The sequence below is a fragment of the Bos grunniens genome, chromosome 20 (genome assembly GCF_055505025.1).
Source record: "Bos grunniens cultivar Pamir isolate PY7600 chromosome 20, Bosgru_T2T1.0, whole genome shotgun sequence".
Lineage (NCBI taxonomy): Eukaryota > Metazoa > Chordata > Mammalia > Artiodactyla > Bovidae > Bos > Bos grunniens.
Window position 1 is genome coordinate 27,156,499 of NC_141184.1, and position 27,355 is coordinate 27,183,853.

The following is a 27,355-nucleotide window of genomic DNA, read 5'->3' on the forward strand; positions in this document are numbered from 1 at the left end:
GGCTCCATCCATGGGATTTTCCAGGCAAGAGTACTGGAGTGGGGTGCCATTGCCTTCTCCGCGTGAGATACTAGAAGAACCAGGGTACTGGTGGCCGAAAAGTACTGCAGGAGCTGTAGGACTAGGGAACCAGGTCTAGGAGGAAGCCATACAGAATTTCAAAGACATGCCAATTGTGCACAGAACCAAGAAGCAAAGTTATTTTCTTCTAGTATCTCACGAAGAAAATAATTTTGCTTCTTGGTTCTGTGCACCCTGGGACTAGCTTGTACCCTAATTCAGGCAGTTTTAAAAAAAGCGCCTCCAACCTGTTCCTGCAGTGTTTGCAGCTTCTCCAGCTCAGGGCTTCAGCACTCTTCCCACAGGCAGTAGGCGGGGCTGTTTCCTAGGGCGGCTGTCAGTTTGGAAGGAAGTAGGCGGAGTTCTCGTGGGGTGGGTGGAGTTTTTGCTCAAGGCTGCTGAGTGCAGTGCTGGGTACTGCTTTTCTGCCCAAGGCCGCCACCGCCATCTTGAATTGTGTCCTGCTTAGGGTTTCTACAGTCCTGAGCTAACATGGCACTGCAGCTGTTCCACACAAAGACCTCTGGTCTGTGGTGCCAGGGTGGAATCAAGGCCTCTGCACACAACACCGTGTGAGCAGGTGAGACTAGGCTAAGCAACAAAGGAGAAGAAAAACGGTTGCTGCTGCTGCTAAGTCGCGTCAGTCGTGTCCGACTCTATGTGACCCCATAGACGGCAGCCCACCAGGCTCCTCCGTCCATGGGATTTTCCAGGCAAGAGTACTGGAGTGGGGTGCCATTGCCTTCCCCGGAAAAATGGTTAGACTTTATTTTATTACACACATTCTATTTTTATTTTCAGGAATTATTAATAGGCTTTGTGGAGAAGGCAATGCCACCCCACTCCAGTACTCTTGGCTGGAAAATCCCATGGGTGGAGGAGCCTGGTGGGCTGCAGTCCATGGGGTCGCTAAGAGTCGGACACGACTGAGCAACTTGCCTTTCACTTTTCACTTTCATGCATTGGAGAAGAAAATGGCAACCCACTTCAGTGTTCTTACCTGGAGAATCCCAGGGATGGGGGAGGCTGGTGGGCTTCTGTCTATGGGGTCGCACAGAGTTGGACACGACTGAAGCGACTTAGTAGCAGTAGGATTAGCAAGTGACACTATTGGTTCTGTTTCTGTGGAGAATCCTAATTATGGGAGGTGGGAGTGGGGTGAGGTGGGGGAGCTTTTTCCTAAATGTAACACGAGCTATACATTTTGGGAGGTGCTGTCCAGTCCATGTGCGTCCTGAAGGGGAACAGAGGCATGACAAACCCATAACAGAGCTGTGAGGTAGTGAGGAAAATAAACATCTCAGTCTTTTCCTCTACCTGCCCTCTGCTCAGCTGATGAATCCTGTGACTGAATAAGACAAGAAGCCAGAGCAGCAGTCCCAGGGATTATAAATAAAATTTATTCTACCTTAATACAAACTGAAAAAGAGAAGAAAGATTGGAGCTTGGTTCTGGAGAATATCCATCCCAGTGCCTAAGCTTGGTTGTCCCTCCATCTCTGTAGTTTGAGTCATTTTGTATAGTCAGATTCCTTGGAGCAAGAAAAATGATGAGAATTGCATGCACCACGTTTAATTGTAAAAGCTTTGCCATGCTAGATTTTCCCTAATGCCTCAGAGCAGATACCGTTTATCCATATATATTCCTTCTAGTTAATCTGTGATGGAGAGTTTCCATTGAGGCTGATAGTCCCGGTCCCCCACCTGGTATCTGCATCTTTCTGAGTTGGCTGAATCTCAGGTGTAAGATATTGCAGAAATGCCAGATTTAACTCAGGGACAATGATCAAAACTGGGGGATGAGAGTAAGAGATAAACATTCCAATTAACATGTTATTGAAACAATCCTGAGGTTCATTCTTCGTGGCTCCTCATAGGACTCCCAGCGAATTTAGCCGTAATTGCTGATGCCAGCAATATTTTTATTTAAGGTATAAATAAATGGAATTGTCTGTCAAAATTTTTCCTCTACCTTACTTGAGCTTCATAAATTTACTTCTCAGAACACTGCCTAAATTTACCTCTTTGTCTCAGGTTCTACTCTTGAAGGAACCAAAGTCAAGGGACTGGGTACCAAAAGTAACTTAAGATTTTCAGAATGACATTCAGAAATTGAATCATTCCACATAAAGATAACAAAAGCCCCACTATTGTTATTAAGTGGCTTGGTGATAGTCTATGGGTTTCTGGAATAACAGTTACTGAATCTCCTACTCAGGGAAGATTGGGATAAAGTATAAGGAAAAAATAGGATGTACTGGCTTATTTACCATATCTAGCACTTGAAACGGAGAAGGCAATGGCACCCCACTCCAGTACTCCTGCCTGGAGACTCCCATGGATGGAGGAGCCTCGTAGGCTGCAGTCCATGGTGTCACTAAGAGTCGGACACTACTGAGCGACTTCACTTTCACTTTTCACTTTCAGGCATTGGAGAAGGAAATGGCAACCCACTTCAGTGTTCTTGCCTGGAGAATCCTAGGGATGGGGGACCCTGGTGGGCTGCCGTCTATGGGGTCTCACAGAGTCGGACGCGACTGAAGCGACTTAGCAGCAGCAGCATTTGAAAGCTATGGGACCTTTGAATCTATAAGAATCTATATACACACATTATATATAAAATAGATAACTAACAAGAACCTACTGATAGCACAGGGAACTCAGTACTCTGTGATGACCTATATGGGAAAAGAATCTAAAATCGAGTGGCTATATGTATTTGTAAAACTGATTCACTTTGCTGTACACCTGAAACCAGCACAACCTTGTAAATCAACTATACTTCAATAAGAATGAAAAAATAAAAGAGGAGGTCAAAGTAAAAAAAAAAAAAAAAGAAAAAGAAAAGCGGAATCCATGGTAATGGTAAATAGTCAAAGCTGTTTTAAAGAGTATGGTCTATTTAATTTATCCTTACCATAGATTCTTCTTTTTTTTTTTTTTTTTTTCCTTTGAGTTGGTAACATGGATTCTGCCCATCACATAACCAAAAAGTAGCAAAAGCTGGAGACCAAACAGTGGATGTCAGCTAACATAATCGAAAAACATGATCTGAAAAGCAATTGAAGGGAAGACTTGCTTCTTTTCAGGATGAACCTTGTTACACAGCTATATGTTCATATAATAAATCTTACCCTAAACTTTTCCTTAAAAAGATACAAGAATACCTACCAGAGAAACTGTACAATAAAAAATGCCATATATTTCAATATCTGTTGAATATAAGTTATGATCTGACTTAGAATCAAAATAATCTGAAATGTTATTATTTTCATTTATAGTTGGGACCTACTAAATAACTGATTTAGAAAAAATACCCCATGTGATGGCCATCTCACAAAAATTACAGTGGATTCATGGATTAATTCTGTGGTCATCTGTGTGGCTTCTGAGTTGAGTTATGCTGCTGCTGCTGCTGCTAAGTCGCTTCAGTCGTGTCTGACTCTGTGGGACCCCATAGACGGCAGGCCACCAGGCTCCCTGTCCTTGGGATTCTCCAGGCAAGAACACTGGAGTGGGTTGCCATTTCCTTCTCCAATGCATGAAAGTGATAAGTGAAAGTGAAGTTGCTCAGTAGTGTCCGACCCTCAGCAACCCCATGGACTGCAGCCTACCAGGCTCCTCTATCCATGGGATTTTCCAGGCAAGAGTACTGGAGTGGGGTGCCATTGCCTTCTCCTGAGTTGAGTTATAATTGGCAGTAAATCATAGCACCATCACAGCTCTCTAACTGTGGGAAAAATGTCAGTATGGTAAGAATGTTGATTAAAAGTTCCTGAAATCACCTCACTCAGCCATATACTAAGTGGTATAGTAGGAATTGATACTCTAAAATATTTAAAAGATACCCTGATAGCCTGCATGATGTTAATATTCAGTTAGTCAGTATGGTGCCGGTAAAAGTTACACAGATCATGTTGAATGACAGTAAAAATGTTAGTTGCTCAGTTGTGTCTGACTCTTTGTGACCCCATGGATTGTAGCCCACTAGGGTCCTCTGTCCATGGAATTCTCCAGGCAGGAATACTTGGTGTGAGTAGGCAGTCCCTTCTCCAGAGGACCTTCCCAACCCAGGGATCAAACCCGGGTCTCCCACATTGCAGGCAGATTCTTTACCATCTGAATCACCAGGGAAGCCCTGAATGACAGTGAACTATTCCAAATTTATCCAATTATAGTCCCAATTGTAGCTGTTAAATATTGTATTTTTAATAAACAGATTAAAACAGCCACTAGCATTTAGTAATTTCATTTTTTCCATTCTTATCAGAAAAGTCAATCAAAAAGAGGTCACTCACATTCACAAGGACTTTCCTGGTGACTCAGCTGGTATAGAATCCACCTGCAATGCAGGAGACCTGGGTTTAATCCCTAGGTTGGGAAGATGCCATGGAGGAAGGCCAGGCAACCCACCCCAGTATTCTTGCCTGGTGAATCCCCATGGCCAAAGCAGCCTGGGGGGCTGCAGTCCATGCTGTCACAAAGAGTTGGACACTACTGAGAGGTAAAGCACAGAACATACACAAAGGAAAAATCATAGCATATGTCTACTTTCTGGACCCTGGCTGAAGTTATCTCACATATCTCCATTTCAGTATATAATCCGGAGGGACAATAGTTATTTTTATATTCTTTAAAATATCATGGAAGTCTGTTATTAAATTTGTGTTGTTAGTTAGGCATGATATACAGGAGGTGTAAAGTATCTGGATGTCATGTTAGACACAGGCATGCAAGATCATATGAGATAACATCCACAAAATTTTGGCAGTCTGTTATATTGGTAAAGATTTTCAGAGTCCAGTGATATATACCCTGAAAAATAGCCCACCTTGTACACCTTACCTCTAAGAAAGAGACTCAGTTGTTGGCACCTGCAAATTGTAAAAGTAGTATATAGGACACTTGGAAAGATTGCCCCATACAATCTAACGAGTTACTTGAAAGAATTTCATATTCAAAAAGGTCTCAAAATAAAAGGCATCTCTGCAGTAGAGCCAGGCAGGGTCTGGTGTAACGTTCATTCCACTCGGGCCATATGATTCAGCTGGTAAAATTATGCTGTAGGTACTCAATGTAGGTAATTGTATCTGTGAGGCAGTAGTCTATAGGAGAATCATAGTACAGACCCTTATGAGTCCAGAATATGACCATGCCTTCTGCAAAAGAAATATACCCAATACTGGAAAAGAAACTCCTGGTGTTTCTAGAATCTGAGGTCTTGATTATGGAGCACCAAGTAATTATCAATACAAAATCAAATATGCTCATCATGAGTTGGCTATTGTAAGATTTTATGAGATGTGTTATTAAATAGGCAGTAATTCTTCCTTCATGAAATGAAAATGATACATTTTAGTATGCAGAGCAAGCAGATACAGTGGGAAAGAAACTCAGATTTAATTTGCAAATTAGCTGGCTTGATAAGTTATTAAAAGCTGAAAATGAACTGCTGTCACCCTGAAGCACCATCTTCTTCTCAAAATCTTCTCAATGCTATGAACAGTCCATTTAATTATCAGTTTTTTGCTGACTAGGCTAAATGTTCTTAAGGCTTACATAGATATTTAGGTGATGGCCAATGGCTTTACCAGTAGTTGTGGCTTCAAATAGCAAAGTTGAATGGATGGCCAGTGGTTTGATGGGTAGTAGTGACTTCAAAGTGTGAAATTGAATGATCTGACCAGTGAGCCTGGGAAAGAAGCATATGTGTGAAAGGATAGTGTAGGTACAAAGTGTGAGAATCTGTAGTCTGTATTACGATGGCCATACTGAACAAAAAGTATCCACCACAGCAGTGGTGCTGAAAAAATAGATAGCATAAACCATCTAGTGGATGTTAGTTTTTATCTTAAGCAATTCTAGTGTTTAAATAGTCCAATGCATAATGTAGCCATGGCGATATGAATGTAAACTAGACAGGTTCAACCACATGGCTTCTCTCTCACCATGGCTTATCTTACAGATGGCATCTGTTAGTGTTTAGTCTGTCAACTTCAAAGACCAGCACTGAATTATAAATGTGATGTGATTCTTTTAGAAGACCAATCAGTTGTCAAGTTGTTTATATGAGATACCTTCCATCTTAGAGGTGGTAGTGAGTTTTCTTCCTTTGGACTGACCTTTATTTTGGATATGGAATTGCCTTTTCTGCTCTTGATGCTTTTGCAAAATGGCTGAGAGATCATAATGTGCCTGAAATAGCAATATATTAATAAAATCACATATAACATATCCTTAGGGCAAATGATCTATTTTAGGGTGAAGAAGATACAACAATAATTAAATTGGTCTGTGGAACCCTTTGTTCCTACAACTACATCAACTACATAGCCAATAGAGCATTGATTTATTCGCTAAAAAGTTCAACTAAACCAACAAAATCAGAATTGTGTGGATGAAGCAATGTTGTAGATGTGATGTTATACATGTGTACCAATGTGAAACTTGGCTAAGAGGAGAAAAATCCCTTCAAGTGATTTAAATTTATGGATACTTCCAGGTCATTCTAGTGTACAAATGGTGGCCCAGCAATCAATCAAATAATCAATAAGAAAAAATATAAAACAAAATCGGTTCTTACACTATTGATATCAATAGATGAATTGCCTACATAACAAGATTCTATGGATGTTATTATATGATAGAAAAGAGGAGGACTAGAGTACAGAGTATTCACTGGAGTATCTTTCTTGTTGTTGTGTTAGTCTCTCATTTGTGTCCGGCTCTTTGCAGTTCTATGGACTGTAGTCTGCTAGACTCCTCTGTCCATGGCATTCTCCAGTCAAGAATACTGGAGTGGATTGCCATTCCTTTCTCCAGGGGATTTTCCCTACCCTGGGATTGAACTTGGGTCTCCCTCATGCAGTCAGATTCTTTACTGTCTGAGCCACCAGGGAGTATCTTTACAAGGGTCCAAACATAGTGACTGTTGCTTCCTGACTTGCATATAGATTTCTCAAGAGGCAGGTCAGCTGGTCTGGTATTCCCCTCACTTTCAGAATTTTCCACAGTTTGTGGTCATCCACACAGTCAAAAGATTTAGCATAGTCGATAAAGGAGAAATAGATGTTTTCTGGAACTTTCTAGCTTTTTTGATGATCCAGTGGATGTTGGCAATTTGCTCTCTGGTTATTCTATTTTTTTCTAAAACCAGCTTCAACTTCTGGTAGTTCATGGTTCATGTATTGTTGAAACCTGACTTGGAGCATTTTGAGCATTACTTTACTAGCGTGTGAGATGAGTGCAATTGTGTGGTAGTTTGAGCATTCTTTGGCATTGCCTTTCTTTGGGATTGGAAAGAAAATTGACCTTTATTAGTCCTGTGGCCACTGCTGAGTTTTCCAAATTTGCTGGCATATTTAGTGCAGCACTTTATCAGCATCATCTTTTATGATTTGAAATAGCTCAACTGGAATTCCATCACCTCCCCCAGCATTGTTTGTAGTGATGCTTCCTAAGGCTCACTCGACTTCACATTCCAGGATGTCTAGCTCTAGGTAAGTCATCACACCATCATGATTATCTGGGTCGTGAAGATCTTTTTGTATAGTGCTCCCATGTATTCTTGCCACCTCTTCTTAATATCTTTTGCTTCTGTTAGGTCCATACCATTTCTGTCCTTTATTGAGGCCATCTTTGCATGAAATGTTCCCTTGGTATCTCTAATTTTCTTGAAGAGATCTCTAGTCTTTCCCATTCTATTGTTTTCCTCTATTTCTTTGTATTGATCGCTGAGGAAGGCTTTCTTATCTGTACTTACTATTCTTTGGAGCTCTGCATTCAAATTGGTATATCTTTCCTTTTTTCCTTTTCTTTTCACTTCTCTTCTTTTCACAGCTATTTGTAAGGCCTCCTCAGACAACCGCTTTGTTTTTTTTTGCATTTCTTTTTCTTGGGGATGGTCTTTATTCCTGCCTCCTGTACAATGTCACGAACCTCTGCCCATCATTCATCATGCACTCTGTCTATCAGATATAGTCCCTTAAATTTATTTATGACTTCCACTGTATAATTGTAAGGGATTTGATTTAGGTCATACCTGAATGGTCTAGTGGCTTTCTTTAATTATTTTTTTCTTCAATTTAAGTCTGAATTTGGCAATATGGAGTTTATGAGCCACAGTCAGCTCCCAGTCTTGTTTTTGCTGACTGTATAGAGCTTCTCCACCTTTGGATACAAAAAATATCAACCTGATTTTGATGTTGACCATCTGGTGATATCCATGTGTAGAGCCTTCTCTTGTGTTGTAGAAGAATGTATTTGCTGTGACCAGTGCATTCTCTTGGCAAAACTCTATTAGCCTTTGCCTTGCTTCATTCTGTACTGCAAGCCCAAATTTGCCTGTTACTCCAGGTGTTTCTTGACTTCCTACTTTTGAATTCTAGTTCCCTCTAAGGAAAAGAACATCTTTTTTGGTGTTAGTTTTATATGGTCTTGTAAGTCCTCATAGAACCATTCACCTTCAGCTTTTTCAGCATTACTGGTTGGGGCATAGACTTAGATTACTGTAATACTGAATGGTTTGCCTTGAAAATTAGCAGAGATCATTCTGTTGTATTTGAGACTACATCCAAGTACTGACATGGAAAAACAGACTGGTTCAAAATGGGAAAAGTAGTATGTCATGGCTGTATATTGTCATCCTGCTTATTTAACTTATATGCAGAGTACATCATGAGAAACACTGGGCTGGAGGAAGCACAAGTTGAAATCAAGATTGCCAGGAGAAATATCAATAACTTCAGATATGCAGATGATACCACCCTTATGGCAGAAAGTGAAGAAGAACTAGAGAGCCTCTTGATGAAAGTGAAGGAGGGGAGTGAAAAAGTTGGCTTAAAGCTCAACATTCAGAAAACTAAGATCATGGCATCCGGTCCTATCACTTCATGGCAAACAGATGGGTAAACAGTGGAAACAGTGGCAGACTTTATTTTTTGGGCTCAAAAACCACTGCAGATGGTGACTGCAGCTGTGAAATTAAAAGGATACTTACTTCTTGAAAGAAAATTATGACCAATCTAGACAGCATATTAAAAAACCAGAGACATTACTTTGCCAACAAAGGTCCCTCTAGTCAAAGCTATGGTTTTTCCAGTAGTCATGTATGGATATGACAGTTGGGCTATAAAGAAAGCTGAGTGCTAAAGAATTGATGCTTTTGAACTTTGGTGTTGGAGAAGACTTTTGAGAGTCCCTTGAACTACAAGGAAATCCAACCAGTCCATCCTAAAAGAAATCAGTCCTGGGTGTTCATTGGAAGGACTGATGTTGAAGCTGAAACTCCAGTACTTTAGCCACCTAATGTGAAGAGCTGACTCATTTGTAAAGACCCTGATGGTTGGAAAGATTCAGGGCAGGAGGAGAAGGGGACGACAGAGGAAGAGATGGTTGGATGGCATCACGGACTCAATGGACATGAGTTTGAGTAAACTCCGGGAGTTGGTGATGGACCGGAAGGCCTGGAGTGCTGCAGTCCATGGAGTCTCAAGGAGTTGGACATGACTGAGCATGCTGAACTGAACTGAACTGAAGCATAGTGACAAAAGTCAATCAGCTGAAGTACTAGCCAAAGATGAGAGTTTTAGTTGATTAATAAAGGAAATAAATGTTAGCTATAGTCCTTAGTGCAGTTGTAACACAAGGATCCCAGCCTGTGGACTTACCTTCCAGTATCACATCATTTTTTAAAAACTATGGCTAGCCATTACTGTATTGTTGCCATAACAGAAAGACATCAGTGTAGGGCATGGCCAGATTTGAATGCTGAAATGGGTAAACTGTAAAAGTCAGTTTAAATGCAGTACTTTACATTACCTTAGCCACCTCTGAGTCCAAGTAAATTTTCAGAAGACCCTTTACATCAGTGCTGACAGGTTTCCAACTCAGGTACGTGTCTCTTTGCTTCTTTAACTGAGAGCTTCCTATAGCACCATGGAAGCTAGCTTGGTTCACCGGTGGGATAGTATATATCCAGTTTATTGGCTCTGGATGAAGTTATCTCTCATAATCTCTATCTCAATACATAGTCCGGACAGACCATGGCCAGAGGTTAAATATTCTTATCTCTTCATCTTTTCTTAGAATGATTCTGAGGACATTGTACACAATTTCTTTGTTATTTCCAAGAAGATTGAGCTTACCTTGTGCATTTCATAACTTACTCTCATAAAATCACCTTTTATTGACTATTCTCTTTCATCTGTCACTCTTTTCTGTTCCTTCACTTGTACTATGTGGATCACTTCTCCAAAAAATCCATCTGTAATATTGTGTTTGTTTCAGGACTTTTGGGGGAAAATCAAACTGACATGTCTCCAGCTTTTTCAAAATTGTAACAAAGCTGAATTATAATACTGGTTTGAGTTCTAGAAATGTACATCTGTATGTGTGTGTTAGTTGCTCAATTGTGTCCAACTCTTTTTTGACCCCATGGACTGCAGGCCACTAGGCCTCTCTGTCTGTGGAATTCTCCAAGCAAGAATACTGGAATGGTAGCTATTCTCTTCTCCAAGAGATCTTCATATATATGTGTGTGTGTATATGTGTGTGTGTGTGTGTGTGTGTATTACTTCATACACATTTTATTGGTCTTGAATTTTGTATTTTTCTCTACAGTTCACACGTCAGATTTCCCCAGATAGTTAATCAATGAAAGATGAAAGAATGTTCAAAGTCCTACTCAACCACTTCTGGAATTTATTTTTCACTAATGGGTATAGTAATCCTGTTGTAACATTTCATTCTTTACTATAAAAGTAGTAATCCCCCTTGCTTTTCGGACATAATGTTAAAATTGCTGCTTTTAAATTTTAGCACATTCTTAAAGAGGAATAGCAAATTACATACTAAGACCAGGAACTAATCTCCCATAAGTAGAGCGGATTTAAAGAGTAAAGTTCATTGCTTTGAATAAGCATCTCTCTAAGAATACATGAACAGATAAACTAAGATTATGGGTGATTTTTCTTAATATAAATGTTAGTGTTTCCTAATATTCTACAATTTTATAATCAGATAGATGACAGTAGCTTAAATGAAGGATTAAAAATTAATTTTGATAGAAAATTGTTAGGACTATAAGTAAAAAATATGTATAGAATTTTTATTTATACATTGTGGCTCCAAATATGTAAAACAAGTAAGAATAATCTTTTATAAGAAAATGTGTGGTACCTTGGGATTTATATACAGTTGTGTGAACATACTGAAACTTTGCATTCGGTAAGAGATAATTAGTAATCATTTTAATATTATGTCTAGAAAAAGCAAAGTTCTAGGAAAAAATACTCCAAGTTAATTTTGACTGTTTCCATTACTGAGACATTGGGGATTATTTCTTTGTAGATTTCTATATTTTATGAATTTTTTATGAACAAAAATTAATCAATGAAATATGCAAAATGCTATTTAAAAATAGGTCAGATGTGTGTATAATCAGCAAACAGGATGCGATATATTTTTAAGAATTTCAGGATACACATAATTGAAGAACTCTAATCTATAGTATATGGATATCCAGGAATTGTTCTCCTATTGTACACTAAACCACTCTGTACTTTTTATACTTTGGCCCCATTTTATATCTTCCATATCTTGTAACCTTTCTTATATGCTCTAATTTTGGTTCTTTTTCTACTCTGGCCAATGTGGTAGTTACTAGCCACTTGTGAGCCTTTGACAATGGGGCTAGTGTGACTAAGGCACTGTCAATTGAAAGAGAGATTTAAAGGACCACATGTTGCTAATAACTGCCATACTGGACATCATAGTTTCATATAATTTAACAACTTTGAATTACAATGAGGCTTACAATTTAAAAAATGACAGCTTATCCCTCATATGAAAATGATCCAAGCCCTGAAAATACAAAGGTTATTTGACTGATTCAGTTTGTTTCATTATTTTTTTATTTATTTCATCTACAGATTTGAATACTAAAGAATCAATTAATAGATATTAAATATGTATCGCATGACTGTAGATTTCACTTTTATGTTTTATGGTTGAAAGATCAAGTGGAGTTTGAATTCATAGTGAAACTTAATGTACCTTTGTGAATGAATGCAACTGTTTCTTAATTGAACACGTTAAGATACTGAACTATTTTATTGAACTAATAAAAAGGCTAATATTAAGTTAGGCAATATGTCATTGTGTGCTTAGGGGAAGTGAATGAATAATTTAATTTAATATTGAGTAGTTTAGAACTTGAATACATGTATTACAAGGTATAATGGTCATTATTGCTGATTAAAATGAATGAGTGAGTTTTGTATATATATATGAATGCTAAACTCTCCTAAATATATTTAGTATATTTTTGTGTATATGTCATGTATAGATAGATAATTTTGCGTATATTTTGATATAATTAATCCCTTCAGTAAGGTATAGAATGATTTTTTCTATTATAAATCCAAAATAGATTGATACACCTTATGGTATTCATCTAAAAAATGAAGATATTGAGTATCCTGGGAGGTAAAGTCATTGTCACTCTCCAGAACGTAATATTAGAAGAGCAATATATTGAGAATTTTATATTCTAGCTTCTTTTTTTGGAAACATTAAGTAAAATCACTTAAATGCTTCTGAAAAGTGCTTACAAAATGTTAATTAATTAGATAATAACTAAATTCACTCTAATCTACAGTTTCAAAAAGCATAAAGATTGAATACAATTTTAATAATGTTGATAATAATTGAATTAACAAAATTAAAATCAATGTAATAGCATTACTAATAGTCCTGTATAGTATTTATATAGTATTTATCCATATTCACAGAGGCAGATTTAATTTTGAGAAAAGCATGCTGTGCTTAGTCACTCAGTTGTGTCCAACTCTTTGCAACCCCATAGATTGTAGCCTGTAGCCAGGCTCAGTAGACTGTAGCCAGGCTCCTCTGTCCATGGGATCCTCCAGGCAAGAATACTGGAGTGGGGTGCCATGCTGTCCTCCAGGGGATCTTCCCAACCCAGGGATTGAACCCAGAGCTCCTGCATTGCAGGCAGATTCTTTACCATCTGAGCCACCAGGGAAGCCCCTAGAAAAACATGAGCTATGCACATATACTGAGACTATCACAGAAGTATTTATTTACTTATTTTCTTATATCACAAAAGTGTAAATATTTGGTTCCCTTGTTTTAATCTAATATTATTTGTGCAGAATAAATTATACTTTCTAGAAATGATAATAAAATAAAAAATCACTGGTAATCGTGGGTACTTCCTGGAACAGTTTAGCATTATGTATTTTCCAGTCACATTTGTCATAAATAGTATGACTATGTATGTTTGTGTTTTACCTCTGTCATATTTTAAGCTCACCCCTCTCTCTTCCCTTTTGGCCCCACATCTGAAAAGTTCAGGAAGCCTGGATGCTCCCTTCTTTGGAGCTGGTGGGAAATTCCCTGCCCACATGAGAATTCTTACCTTGGGCCTGTACTCTAACAGCAATAAAAACCCCAAGCCAGTGTCTGTATGTGCTCTCTCAGTTCATTTTGGACTTACTTCTGAGTTACCCTACTATCTCCAGAAAGCCTTACATTTTTTTTTTTTTCCTCCTTGGCCAGGGCAGCTTGTGGGATCACAGGTCCGTGACCAGAGATGGAGCCTGGGGCCTCTGCAGTGGAAGCATGGAGTCCTTACCACTGGACCATCGGGAATTCCCCAGAAAGCTTCATTATGTAAGTAACAAAATATTTTTATATCCTCTTGGTGTGTATGCTGTGATCAGTCTTGAAGTATGAAGCCATTCTGATCAGGGTGGGATGGGTCCATTCTACCTATTCTTGGTGTCTACCTATTCTTACTTAGTGGCACAGTAACCGTGGTGCTTATATGATAACCATCACTGCCTGAGATCTTTCTTCTCTTGTTTGGCTTGTAACTGGCTGTTACCTAAACAGAGCATGTACTTTGAGCTGCTTCTCATTGGCTAGCTTGCATTTTAAGTTGTGTTGTGCTGTTTTCTGAGTTCTACACAGCTTCTATTATGGATATTACTCACCTAAGTCAGTAGTTTTGATAATTGGCATTTAGGGACATGAATACTGAGACCCTCCTTAAAGTGGGCTATCAGTGTGTCTTGGATGAAATTGTGCATCTCAATTTCAGCATACACATAACCAACATCAGGCTCAGAGGAGCGCTTTCTTTCCTATGACCTCTGTATGTGTGTCTCAGCTTGGTGTTGGCTGCCTCTCAGCAGAGCACTCATGTGGAGTATGTATACCATGTCTGATATATAGGCCCCACAGATGACTGTTTTTGTGGAACAAAAGCATCACTATTTGGTTTACTGATGTCCACATTTCTAAACGCATATGGCTCACTAGGATCCTACAAAACAACCTTGTTATTGCCACGGCTACCTACATCTCTGTCACCAAAAAAGAAATTGATCCTCAGGGTTATAAGGAAAAGAACTATGACACCCCTGTGGCAGAGCTAAGGAAATAATTTGACCATTTCTGGGGTGCAGTTGTTTAACCCCGATGGTACTGATTTGACGCTTTCTGGAGGAAGAGACGTAAATATGAGCAGGATGACAATAACAAAAACAAGAAAGAAAGAACTGAAGAAATGTGACCTACTGAAAATACAGAGTTTACTAAAATAATTTATACATCACACATGTAACAAGGCACAGATTTGGTTTTGCACCTCTAAAACAGTCTCTAATGTAAACAGAAATGCACAATTGGCAATCATTCATGGCTTAATCAACACAGAGGGTCAAATTTCATTTATACTTGGAAGTCCCACTAAATGTAAATGAAGTTCCACTATAGTCTTAGAGAAGTTACTGAACAAAGAATAGAGGACAAATAAGTATGCCTCGGCTTAGCTGTTATAACTATGTGCTGCTGTGCTCTGCTGGTGCTGCTGCTGCTGCTAAGCCGCTTCAGTCGTGTCTGACTCTGTGCGACCCCATAGATGGCAGCCCACCAGGCTCTCCTGTCCCTGGGATTCTCCAGGCAAGAATACTGGAGTGGGTTGCCATTTCCTTCTCCAATGCATGAAAGTGAAAATTGAAAATGAAGTTGCTCAGTCATGTCCGACTCTTAGTGACCTCATGGACTGCACCCTACCAGGCTCCTCCGTCCATGGGATTTTCCAAGCAAGAGTACGGGAGTGGGGTGCCATTGCCTTCTCCGCTGCTGTGCTCAGTTGGGTCCCATTCTTTCTGACCCCATGGACAGAGAACCAGATTCTTCTGTCCATGGAATTTTCTAGGCAAGAATACTGGAGTGGGTTGCCATTTCCTTCTCCAGGGAATGTTCCTTACCCAGTAATCAAACCCATGACTCTTGCATCCCCTGCATTGACAGGCAGATTCTTTACCACTGAGCCTTAATCTTGCCTAAATTTACCATGGTCATATCTCCCATTGTTCTAAAATATCCCACGGTACACATGGGCATGCTGATCCAATGAATAATAGACTAAAATTATATTAAGTCTTGGGCATTTGCACATTGACTTAACAAATAAGACCACTTGGCCCTTCCCCCAATGATAAGGCCATTGTAAATTCTATCAAGAATTGAAACTCATTGTATAAGACTTTTTTAAAGAAGGAGTGATTATTTGCATTACTCTTCTGTTTATAGTCGAGTCTGGTCTCAAACTTGGAAATGATGAATAACACCTCAAAATGATGATCACAATTAATACCTTCTAATGCCATGGTCTCATCCATTGAAATTCTCATAACCAATATTATTAGAACTTCTGACTCTATCCAATCAACAGCTGGTAAATATTTTGCTATTATTAGTTCAGTCTAATATACTCTGTTCAGTGACTATTTTAACATCTCAGATGAAGATACACTATATATTTTACCAGGGTATATATGGGCTAACCCAATAGCTCTGAAATACACACAATCATTGCAGGCATTATCTAAACGTACCCAGTTATATCTAGGAGTACAGGGAGAAAATGGCACTGATGAAATTCTCCTCTGAGGACTTTCATTTGACTCCTTCAGGATATGAAGATACAAAACACTTCACAAATAGGCATGGACATGGCTCTACACATCGCAAGCCCCATCGCCTCATTTAAATTTCTATAAACTGTATTGTCAATAGAAGGATACTCCATCCCTGATATTGATTCAGTTTAGTTCAGTTGCTCAGTCGTGTCCAACTCTTTGCGACACCATGAACTGCAGCACACCAGGCCTCCCTGTCAATCACCAACTCCCAGAGTTCACAGGAACCTATGTCCATCGAGTCTGTGATGCCATCCAACCATCTCATCCTCTGTCATCCCCTTCTCCTCTTGCCCTCAATCTTTCCCAGAATCAGGGTCTTTTCAAATGAGTCAGCTTTTTGCATCAGGTGGCCAAAGTATTGGAGTTTCAGCTTCAGCATCAGTCCTTCCAATGGACACCCAGGAGTGATCTCCTTTACAATGTACTGGTTGGATCTCCTTGCAGTCCAAGGGACTCTCAAGAGTCTTCTCCAGCACCACAGTTCAGAAGCATCAATTTGTTGGCACTCAGCTTTCTTTATAGCACAACTCTCACATTCATACATGACCACTGGAAAAACCATAGCCTTGACTAGATGGACCTTTGTTGGCAAAGTAATGTCTCAGCATTTTAATATGCTGTCTAGGTTGCTTATAACTTTGTAAGTGTCTTTTAATTTCACAGCTGCAATCACCATCTGCAGTGATTTTGGACACAGAAAAATTAAGTCAGCCACTGTTTCTACTGTTGCCCCATCTATTTGCTATGAAGTGATGAGACTGGATACCATGATCTTAGTTTTCTGAATGTTGAGCTTTAAGCCGACTTTTTCACTCTCCACTTTCACTTTCATCAAGAGATTCTTTAATTCTTTTTCACTTTCTGCCGTAAGGGTGATGTCATCTGCATATCTGAAGTTATTGATATTTCTCCCAGCAATCTTGATTCCAGCTTGTGGTTCCTCCAGCCCAACATTTCTCATGATGTACTCTGCATATAAGTTAAATAAGCAGGATTACAATATACAGCCTTGATGTACTCCTTTTCCTATTTGGAACCAGACTGTTGTTCCATGTCCAGTCTGTTGCTTCCTGACTTGCATACAGGTTTCTCAAGAGGCAGGTTGAGTGGTCTGGTATTCCCATCTCTTTCAGAATTTTCCATAGTTTATTGTGATCCACACAGTCAAAGGTTTTGGCGTAGTCAATAAAGCAGAAATAGATGTTTTTCTGGAACTCTCTTGCTTTTTCCATGATCCAGCGGATGTTGGTAATTTGATTTCTGGTTCCTCTGCTTTTTCTAAAACCAGCTTGAACATCTGGAAGTTCATGGTTCATGTATTGCTGAAGCCTGGCTTGGAGTATTTTAAGCATTACTTTACTAGCATGTGAGATGAGTGTAATTGTATGGTAGTTTAAGCATTCTTTGGCATTGCCATTCATTGGGATTGTAATGAAAACTGACCTTTTCCAGTCCTGTGGCCACTGCTGAGTTTTCCAAATTTGCTGGCACATTGAGTGCATCACTTTCACAGTGTCATCTTTCAGGATTTGAAATAACTCAACTGGAATTCCATCACCTCCACTAGCTTTGTTTGTAGTGATGTTTCCTAAGGCCCACTTGACTTCACATTCCAGATTGTCTGGCTCTAGGTGAGTGATCACACCATAGAGATTATCTTGGTTGTGAAGATCTTTTTTTTGTACAGTTCTTTTGTGTATTCTTGCCACCTCTTCTTAATATCTTCCGCTTCTGTAAGGGCCTTACTATTTCTTCCTTTATTGTAACCATCTTTGCATGAAATGTTCCCTTGGTATCTCTGATTTTCTTGAAGAGATCTCTAGTCTTTCCCATTCTATTGTTCTCCTCTATTTCTTTGCATTGATTGCTAAGGAAGGCTTTCTTATCTCTCCTTGCTATTCTTTGGAATTCTGCATTCAAATGGGTATATCTTTCTTTTTCTCCTCTGCTTTTCGCTTTCCTTCTTTTCACAGCTATTTGTAAGGCCTCCTCAGACAGCCATTTTCCTTTTTGCATTTCTTTTTCTTGGGGATGGTCTTGATTCCTGTCTCCTGTACAGTGTCAAGAACCTCCATCCATAGTTCATCAGGCACTCTGTCTAGCAGATCTAGTCCCTTAAATCTATTTCTCACTTCCACTGTATAGTCATAAGGGATTTGATTTAGGTCATACCTGAATGGTCTAGTGGTTTTCTCCACTTTTGTCAGTTTTAGTCTGAATGTGGCAATAAGGAGTTCATGATCTGAGCCACAGTCATCTCCCGGTCTTGTTTTTGCTGACTGTATGGAGCTTCTCCATCTTTGGCTGCAAAGAATATAATCAGTCTGATTTTGGTGTCGACACCTGGTCATGTCCATGTGTAGAGTCTTCTCTTGTGTTGTTGGAAGAGAGTGCTTATTATGACCAGTGCATTCTCTTGGCAAAACTCTATTAGCCTTTGCCCCCTTCATTCTGTACTCCAAAGCAAAATTTGCCTGTTATTCCAGGTGTTTCTTGACTTCCTACTCTTGCATTCCAGTTCCCTATAATGAAAAGGGCATCTTTTTTGGCTGTTAGCTCTAGAAGGTCTTGTAGGTCTTCATAGAACTGCTCAACTTCAGCTTCTTCATTGTTACTGGTCAGGGAATAGACTTGGATTACCTTGATATTGAATGGTTTGCCTTGGAAACAAACAGAGATCATTCTGTCATTTTTGAGATTGCATCCAAGTACTGCATTTTGGACTGTTTTGTTGACTGTGATGGCTACTCCATTTCTTCTAAGGGATTCCTGCCCACATTAGTAGGTGTAATGGTCATCTGAGTTAAATTCACCCATTCCAGTCCATCTTAGTTCACTGATTCCTAGAATGTCGATGTTCACTCTTGTTATCTCCTGTTTGACCACTTCCAGTTTGCCCTGATTCATGGACCTAACATTCTAGGTCCTATACAATATTGCTTTTGACAGCATCGAACCCTGCTTCCATCACCAGTTCCATTCACGACTGGGTGTTGTTTTTGCTTTGGCTCCATCCCTTCATTCTTTCTGAAGTTATTTCTCCACTGATCTCCAGTAGCATATTGGGCACCTACTGACCTGGGGAGTTCATCTTTCAGTGTCCCATCTTTTTGCCTTTCTGTACTGTTCATGGGGTTATCAAGGCAAGAATACTGAAGTGGTGTGCCATTCCCTTCTCCAGTGGACTACATTCTGTCAGACCTCTCACTGTGACCCGGCCGTCTTGGGTGGCCCCACATGGCATGGCTTAGTTTCATTGAGTTAGACAAGGCAGTGGTCCATGTGATCAGATTAGCTAGTTGTCTGTGATTATAGTTTCAGTCTGTCTGCCGTCTGATCCCCTCTCTCAGTGCCTACTGTCTTACTTGGGTTAAGTAAATTATTGGTTACTTAACAAAAATATGGGTTAAAAAATTTTATAAAAAATAATGACATGATATTGGTTAAAAACAAACAACAAACAAACTAACTACTGACACTCTCAGTAACTATGATGTTAAAATAAGACAAGTATCTGTTAGGATTTTTGGTGGTCCTAACAAAATATTTATTATTTGCAAGTTTAACTGCTTAAGACGATTTATTCTATCACTTGCAAGCCAGCCCATCTTCAGTGAGACTCCCTTCAACAAAAGATACTAGTGTCTATACATATAGCAATTCATAAAGCACTTTTATTAGTGCCAACAAAAACTCCTTCATGCAGATGCTTTAGAAACTTCGTCTCATGACTTCTGTAGTATAGCCTGCAGTTTTGTTGTCAGAAGTTGCCCAAGGCTTTCTTATGCAAGGAACTTCCCCTCATGGTGCTATAGTATTTGTCATTAGAGTGACAATTCTTTATCCTTCATGCTAAGCTACTTACTCTGGATCATTGAAATAGTTACCCACATACTTGGCACAGCTATTGAAGTCTCCTTGCTACAAGATGGAGGTAAACAAAGACATTCTTATAGATTCTACCTGCGGTATTTTTGACAGATGTCATGTTGCTGGAGGAGATCCTTTCCCAGACCTCTTGGCTACTTAAGGAACTTCCTACTATTAACTGAGTAAACACAGAATGAGGTTCACATAATTTACAGATGGCATCACCATCGATGTACATGATGGAGATCAGCAGGAAATTGCTGTTTTCATTACATTAATCAGGAAATCCTAACATAAAATGAGACCCAAGGGTCATCACAGTTAATTACACTTCAGGTAGTCATCTTAGCAATGCTAAGATGCTCTGGCCAGCCATCAAACTCATCTGCACACTTTGTAGACTTCTGAGCAATTATCAAAGGTAAAATAGTTGTCCAATGCTAACTGTAGTAGGATGAAGGACAAGCATAGGGATGAAGTGATGCATAAATATGTGATAAATTAAAGTAAAATATTAATGATAAAGGATCAGTGGGAAGTATAAAAATATTTTTTCTAATATGTTTTAATTTGTATATGTTTGAAAAATGTCATAACAAATGTTAAGAAAGGTTTTTAAAGGCCATGATAAAGAAAAATGTAAACTAAAAAACAAACATAATATTTTCGTTTTTGATAGAACCCTAATTTATAAACAAAAAACTCTAAAGATAATTTTGGAATGTTGGGAACATGTAAATGTGAAATGAAATTTAAATTTTACAGTTTTAACATGTTTTACATGTAATACTGATATCTCTTTTAGGTAGAAAATATAACTAAGAGATACAAGTTTTATGATATATACAGTGTCCAGAATATGTGAAATCATGCATCAATATAATTATAAAACAAATAAAAGATACAGATAGATAGATATAAATGGATAGAAGCAAATATATTTGAATAATTTTACATTGACCAAAAAGTGGGATATTTAAATTAAAAGACTTTGCTTTCATCATTTTTTCTAATTATGGATTGTCACTTCTGGATTGTGTAAATCAGTTATCACTTCTGGGATGTGTAAATCAATTCTGATAGAGATTCTTATAGGTAATAATTATATTGCATCATCTTTAGTCCTGCGTCTTTTGTGTCTTACATTGATCTTTCCTCCATTTTATTCTGCATGTAAAATGATCATGTTCCAATATTCCTGAATTTTGTTCAAAGAAATTCACTTGCCGCTTTGACCACAAGATGTCCTCTGCCACCATCTACTTCAGTGAATTGCAATGTAAACTGTTTGCAACACTATATTTAATAACATAGCACTTAAAAGATTCTGTACATCAATTTTAAGACAGAGCCTAGAGAGACACTTTTTGAAATGAAATGAATTGATTAGAAAATGCAGATGAAGCTTCATTTTCCATGCACACTGGCAGCATCCCATCTCAAGCCCTCATGTCACTCTGCTTCTGTGAAAGAGGGCTTTCCAGGGTTCCACAGGAATTAGCTAGATCTATTTAATTCAAACCTTGAGGCTGGGGTACCCACAGTTGGTGTTGGAGGCTCTGGGGAGCTATGAAATTGATTCTAACCAGACTTTACTAATAGAGTGATTGCCGAAGTGGTGCTGATATGATCAGTGGGCTGTAGGAGACAGGAGAACAGTAGGGAGCATGTGGTTTATTCATCCTCCAGCTTCATCTGGCCTCAGAGGTGACCAAGAAGATATAGTCCAACAAACAGGCAGACAAAACAGATTTTAGAGCTAACTCTCCACAAATTTGAATTGAAAACTCTAATTGGATGTCAGTGTTATGCCTGACAAAGAAAACAAGGAAAGTCCATTTCAGGGTGGGTAGATAAGTTCATGTATCATGATATTTGTCATGTCCCCATTCTACAATGTAAAAAGACCCCAACCATTGTCTCTATGGTATTTTTTTATGAACTGAATGTTTATGTGTGCTAAGTCGCTTCAGTCGTTCCAACTCTTTGCGACCCTAGAGATTATAGCCTGCCAGGCTCCTCTGTCCAGGGAATTCTCCAGGCAAGACTACTGGAGTGGGTTGCCATGCCTTCCTCCAGGGGATCTTCCCAACTCAGGGATTGAACCACGTCTGCTGCATTGCAGGCATATTCTTTATCAACTGAGCCACCAGGGAAGCCCCAACTAGGTATTGTGGTACAGAATAGATTATATAGAAATTCAAACAGGCTGTCTTTACCAGGAGTGATACTGACCAGGTGTAATTGTAGTTGGGTGACAGTATTACTTGAAGCCAGAATGATTGGGAATTGCTATTATAATTTAGTGACAAAGGACCAGGATGCTACACATGCTGCAAAGCTTGGGACTATCCAGAACAAGGAAAAACTGTCCCTAACCAAATGCCAGTAGCACTCTGTTAAGAAATACCATTTCAGATATTATTTTTAGTATTTCTCCTATTGATTTTTTCTTTTTTTTAAATTTTATTTTGTTTTGAAACTTTACATAATTGTATTAGTTTAAATACTTTCTTGCATCTTATCTAACATAGCATATAGCTCAGGTAATACTTTAGTAACCCAAACATTTAACTAATGAATATAAAAATCTTACCTGAATAAATCTTAAACATGAGACTCTTGAATTTTGTAATATATAACTTTCAAAATTTCATGAGTACTTTGTATTAATCTTTTTCAATTTGGAAAGTGTAGATATTCTCAAATTTTCAAATATCAAAATAGTAATAAATATATGCAGATTTTCTCAGTGAAATCAAGAGTTTTGTAAATATTTTCCTTTCAGAATAGTGTAAAGAATGAGTTCATTTCTTTATAAATGCCCTGCTCATCATTCTTTCTTTCATAAATATTTAGATGAACTAGTCAGAATATAAATCTCTTGGTTAAAAAAAAAAAAAAACTGAAAGACCAAAATGTAGATTTTCTGTGGCAGGGAAAAAATGGTGCTGAACCAATGCTGCTACCTGGCAATACTAGAGTTAAAATTTTACATAGGTTTGTACCTGGTCCAGTTGTGGATATGAGGTCTGTGCATATAGATTGGAGATAAGTAAATAACACCATGGGTAGAGAATTCAGAACAAATAATACCAAGTTTTAAAATGTGTGCCTGTATTGAATGCAGTCTAGAGTGAATGAGAAAAATCCTTCATCTCAAATCTTGTCTGAGACTAAACTTTTTTGCTTGATGTAATTTGCAGTTTTCTCTAGAGAGTAAAGTATTTCTATTAAAATCCTCAAGTGTTTTTTTTTTATGATTTTAAAGAGATTAAGAATTCATTCTAGAGAATAAGAATCACTCATATCACTGACAGACCATCCATCCTTATAATCTCTAAGCAGTTATTCCTTTAATCGACCACATTTGTTGTCCTTGTTGTTGTTTCTGTGTGTGTTTTTCTTTGTACTATATAAATGCACCAATAAGTAGTATAAACCTTTGAATTTTTTTTTTAAAGCACCTCTTTGGCAATTTGAAGGAAAATTTTTGACAAGTATAGTCAAGTTAATGTAATGAAAACAATTATGAGCAGAAACAGCCCTTTCATGTTGAAATAATAGTAAATTTTAAGAATTGAGAGTCACTGACTTCTAAGGCGCCATAGTAAAATTTCCTTACTGGCTGTCTTACAGTGAGGGAAGGATTTCCACCTAGAGTTGTAGGGAATGACCAAACACACGGTAGCTAACACCTGACAGATAACAGCAGTTTATTAATAGCACACACTCACAACCCTGGGGAGGATGACAAAGTAAACCACACAAAGCCACAAGGAGTGGCACTTAGCATCATATTGAAGAAGCAGGAGCCAGTTGGGGAGGGGTGACCCCTGGTCCTGCAGGATAATATGATTTATTATTTAAAAATTTCATGGGATGGCAACAGAATCAAACATGTTACTGACAGTGTTGTTAGTAAAGGCTCCAAAATGGAGAAGGGTGAATTTAAGACTAAATGGATCCAGATCTGAGCTCGAGTTGCCCTGCCTATATGTCCCTGTTAGCTTTGGCTGGTTCCACACACAAGGTGGAACATTTTGAGAAAAATACCTCAAAGCCATGGTCACGTGTGTAAGAATTTCTATTTTTCAGAGATCAGGTGTTCAAAAATATAAAGAGATCTAGAGTGCTCATCAACCCTGAGTTACATCCATATAGAATAATTTTAAAAATTTCTCCTTTGTAAGTGAAATCACCACATAGTAAAACATTCAAAATCTCTTAGCCTGAAAGACTTTTCTGATAAATAAGCTATTGAAGTATAACCTAAATGTATTTAAATCCCAGATGACCATGCCAATTGCAAAGTAGTTTATAAGACAAAATTTTATGATTAAGTTAGAGAAAAACAGTTTATTTAAAATATTACTGTTTTAAAGTCATAAAGATTCTCCAATATTTAAGTAGTTTAAGTAGTTAAGATTAAAGTTTAAGTAGTTTAGATAACAATTGTATATTTAAGAAAGCATCTTTCTAAAACATCAAAAATATTTTCAAATAAATTTGAAGATGGAAATATAAACTATTACAATGTGCACAATTACATAACTCTTTACGAGTATTTTAAGCTCTTTATATGCATTCATTCTCCCAGAAGTGTTAAATGGGAGAGATACCATTATACTGAATAAGTACTTAAGCATTTCTATGGAAATATAAATGACAGTCCAAAAACAAAATCTCAAGTGCCGTGTAAGATAATAAGCAGAGAAATCTGTAATATACTTAATATCATTTTCTCCACTTTGCCTATTATCTTCAATATTCATTTTTATTAGGTTTGATATATTTTACCCCCTGAATATTTATCATTTTTTCTCTGCATCTCACATACAATTTAGCTTAGGATTCTGTCTATTCTGTATTGCTTCTAGCTTGCCCTTCTCCTTTGGGACAGATTTCCTCAGTTGTCAAAGTACTCTTTCTGAAAACCTAAATAGATTATGTTACTTCTCCTCAAATTCTTCAATAAATCCTAATAGCCTTCAAATTTAAGGCCATTTATCAACAGTAGATCCTTGGAGATCGGCACATATAGAGTTATCTTGTCTCATTCTGTTAATGTATCATCCATCCATCCTTTCGTTTGTCCATCCATTTATATTTATAGACCATCAAGTTTGGGTCATGAACTGTTATAAATAAGGCTAAGGATGATATAACTTGAGCAAGTACCATGGTTCTTCTCTCATTCACCTGTGATGAAAATGGAAACAAATAAAAAAGACAATTTTGGAACGGCATACGTATCTTTAAAAAATAATGAAATGGCCCAGTTTGATGGTAATGAGATTTGGTTAGCTCCAATCAAAACAAGAGAGTCAAGGGAGATTACTCCAGGAATAGTTGTGCCTCCTTCACTAATGCATTTCCTAAATCTTTGGTAAAGAGAGAGGTTTTGATCCTCTCAGGAGGTGTGCTTCAGAGATACAGAGCAGCTTGTAAATAATAGATCCACTGGAAGGTTTCCTTCCCCCTGAGTCTTCAGATTTCTTTCTCTTCAGCATGCCAAAGGTCCCATCTTTTGACCTTTTTAAAAAATGTGTACTCATTTTTTAATCTTAAAGCACGTCTAAACTTCATTGAGTATAAACACAGTTGTGACCAAGAAACCCACAGAAACTATTCAGGCAGGCAGTGGATCAAGTGTATGATCTAGGGCACACTGTTACTTTTACAATGAAGGAAAATAGATAGTAAAAAAGAAATAGACATTATTTTTAACTCCTCCTCAGGACTCTGAATAATAAAATTGAAGAATAATAACTGTAAATAATTCATTAATCCAGGTGACAATTGCCAGAATACTGAGACAGTAACTCCATAACCATGTTTATGAATCAACACACTATATCTGAAATTCTAGGTGACTATATTCATATAGTCACTTTGGCCACCTGATGTGAAGAACTGACTCATTTGAAAACACCTTGATACTGGGAAAGATTGAAGGCAGGAGGAGAAGGGGATGACAGAGGATGAGATGGTTGGATGACATCACTGACTCAATGGACATGAGTTTTGAGTAAACTCCAGGAATTGGTGATGGACAGGAAGGCCTGGTGTGCTGCAGTCCATGGGTTCACAAAGAGTCAGGCACAATTGAGTGACTGAACTGATATTCATATTAAAAAGATTGGCTTTTTTTTTAGTACTGTATTTATTTTTTTAATTAATTTATTTTACTTTATAATATTGTATTGGTTTTGCCATACATTGACTTGAATCCGCCATGAGTGTACATGTGTTCCCCATCCTGAAGCCCCCTCCCACCTCCCTCCCCATCCCATCCCTGTGGGTCATCCCAGTTCACCAGTCCCGAGCACCCTGTATCATGCATCAAACCTGGAGTAAAAAAAAAAAAAAAAGAAAAGAAAAGATTGGCTTTACTAAGCCTAATATTTATTCTTACATGATTTTTAACACTCTTGAAATTGCCTCTCATATAAGCTCTTCAGGATCCTAATAATATAAACTACGGTTGGCTTGCCCTTTCAGTGTATAGGCTATCTCTTTCTAGAATAAATCTTGAACATTTATATTCAAGATTATGTTGGAATCAAATTCATTTTGTACTTGAGAGCAGTAAGATGTGATGGTGAATGAGAAAAGAACCCAGAGGAGAATCAGTATCAGATTTTGGTAAAGCAGTTACTGACAATATTTTATGTAGCAAACAAAAGTTTGTCCCCTCAAATGTGGTAGACTGGGGTTGTCTCCTCCGCCAAAGCTGGTGAGAGGAAGATCAAGATTCAAAATTCTCAGTCTCATTCACAGCTCTCCAAATGACCTTCTCACATGGTGCAAAGTTCCAGTTTCTTCTTACAAGTATTCTAGTACCAAGGAACTTCCCTGGTGGCTCAGCTGGTAAAGAATTTGCCTGCAATGCGGGAGATCTGGGTTTGATCCCTGGGTTGGGAAGATCCCCTGGAGAAGAGAAAGGCTACCCACTCCAGTATTCTGGCCTGGAGAATTCCATGGACTTTATAGTCCGTGGAATCACAAAGAGTCAGACATGACTAAGTGACTTTCACTTTCACTTACAAGTATTCTGGTACCAAGAAATTCAATGTATTCCCTTCTTTTGGTGTATATCTCAGTAATACATATTACCAATAATTTATACTGCATTTTAACATCTTTGAGTGGCAGTTTGGAAGCCATTAAGTGAAAAATAAAATAAATTTAATGAATTGACAAAAATCTTTAATTGAAATGTTTTGGACCCAAATACTAATTTTTAAAATTTTAATATTGCATACACACACAAACACAAATAGGATTAAATTTAGATTTTGCCTAGGATGTTTACTAAAAAACTCAACTATTAAGCTTTTTTTCAGGTTTGAATTTCAAAAATTGAATGCATACCAGCTTAAACATCAGTCATTTCCAGCATCTTTG

At 38.1% G+C, this 27,355-nt stretch overlaps 1 long non-coding RNA gene across 1 annotated transcript in view; it reads left to right on the forward strand.

Moving 5' to 3' along the window:
- The first annotated feature begins 418 nt into the window (after nt 1–418).
- The window catches only part of LOC147350172 (uncharacterized), a 57,084-nt gene continuing 30,147 nt past the window's right edge, over nt 419–27,355 (forward strand). Inside the window, exons 1-2 of the long non-coding RNA XR_015149196.1 lie at nt 419–640; nt 13,641–13,754. This is a non-coding gene — a long non-coding RNA (uncharacterized LOC147350172). The remainder of the gene's footprint in view (nt 641–13,640; nt 13,755–27,355) is intronic.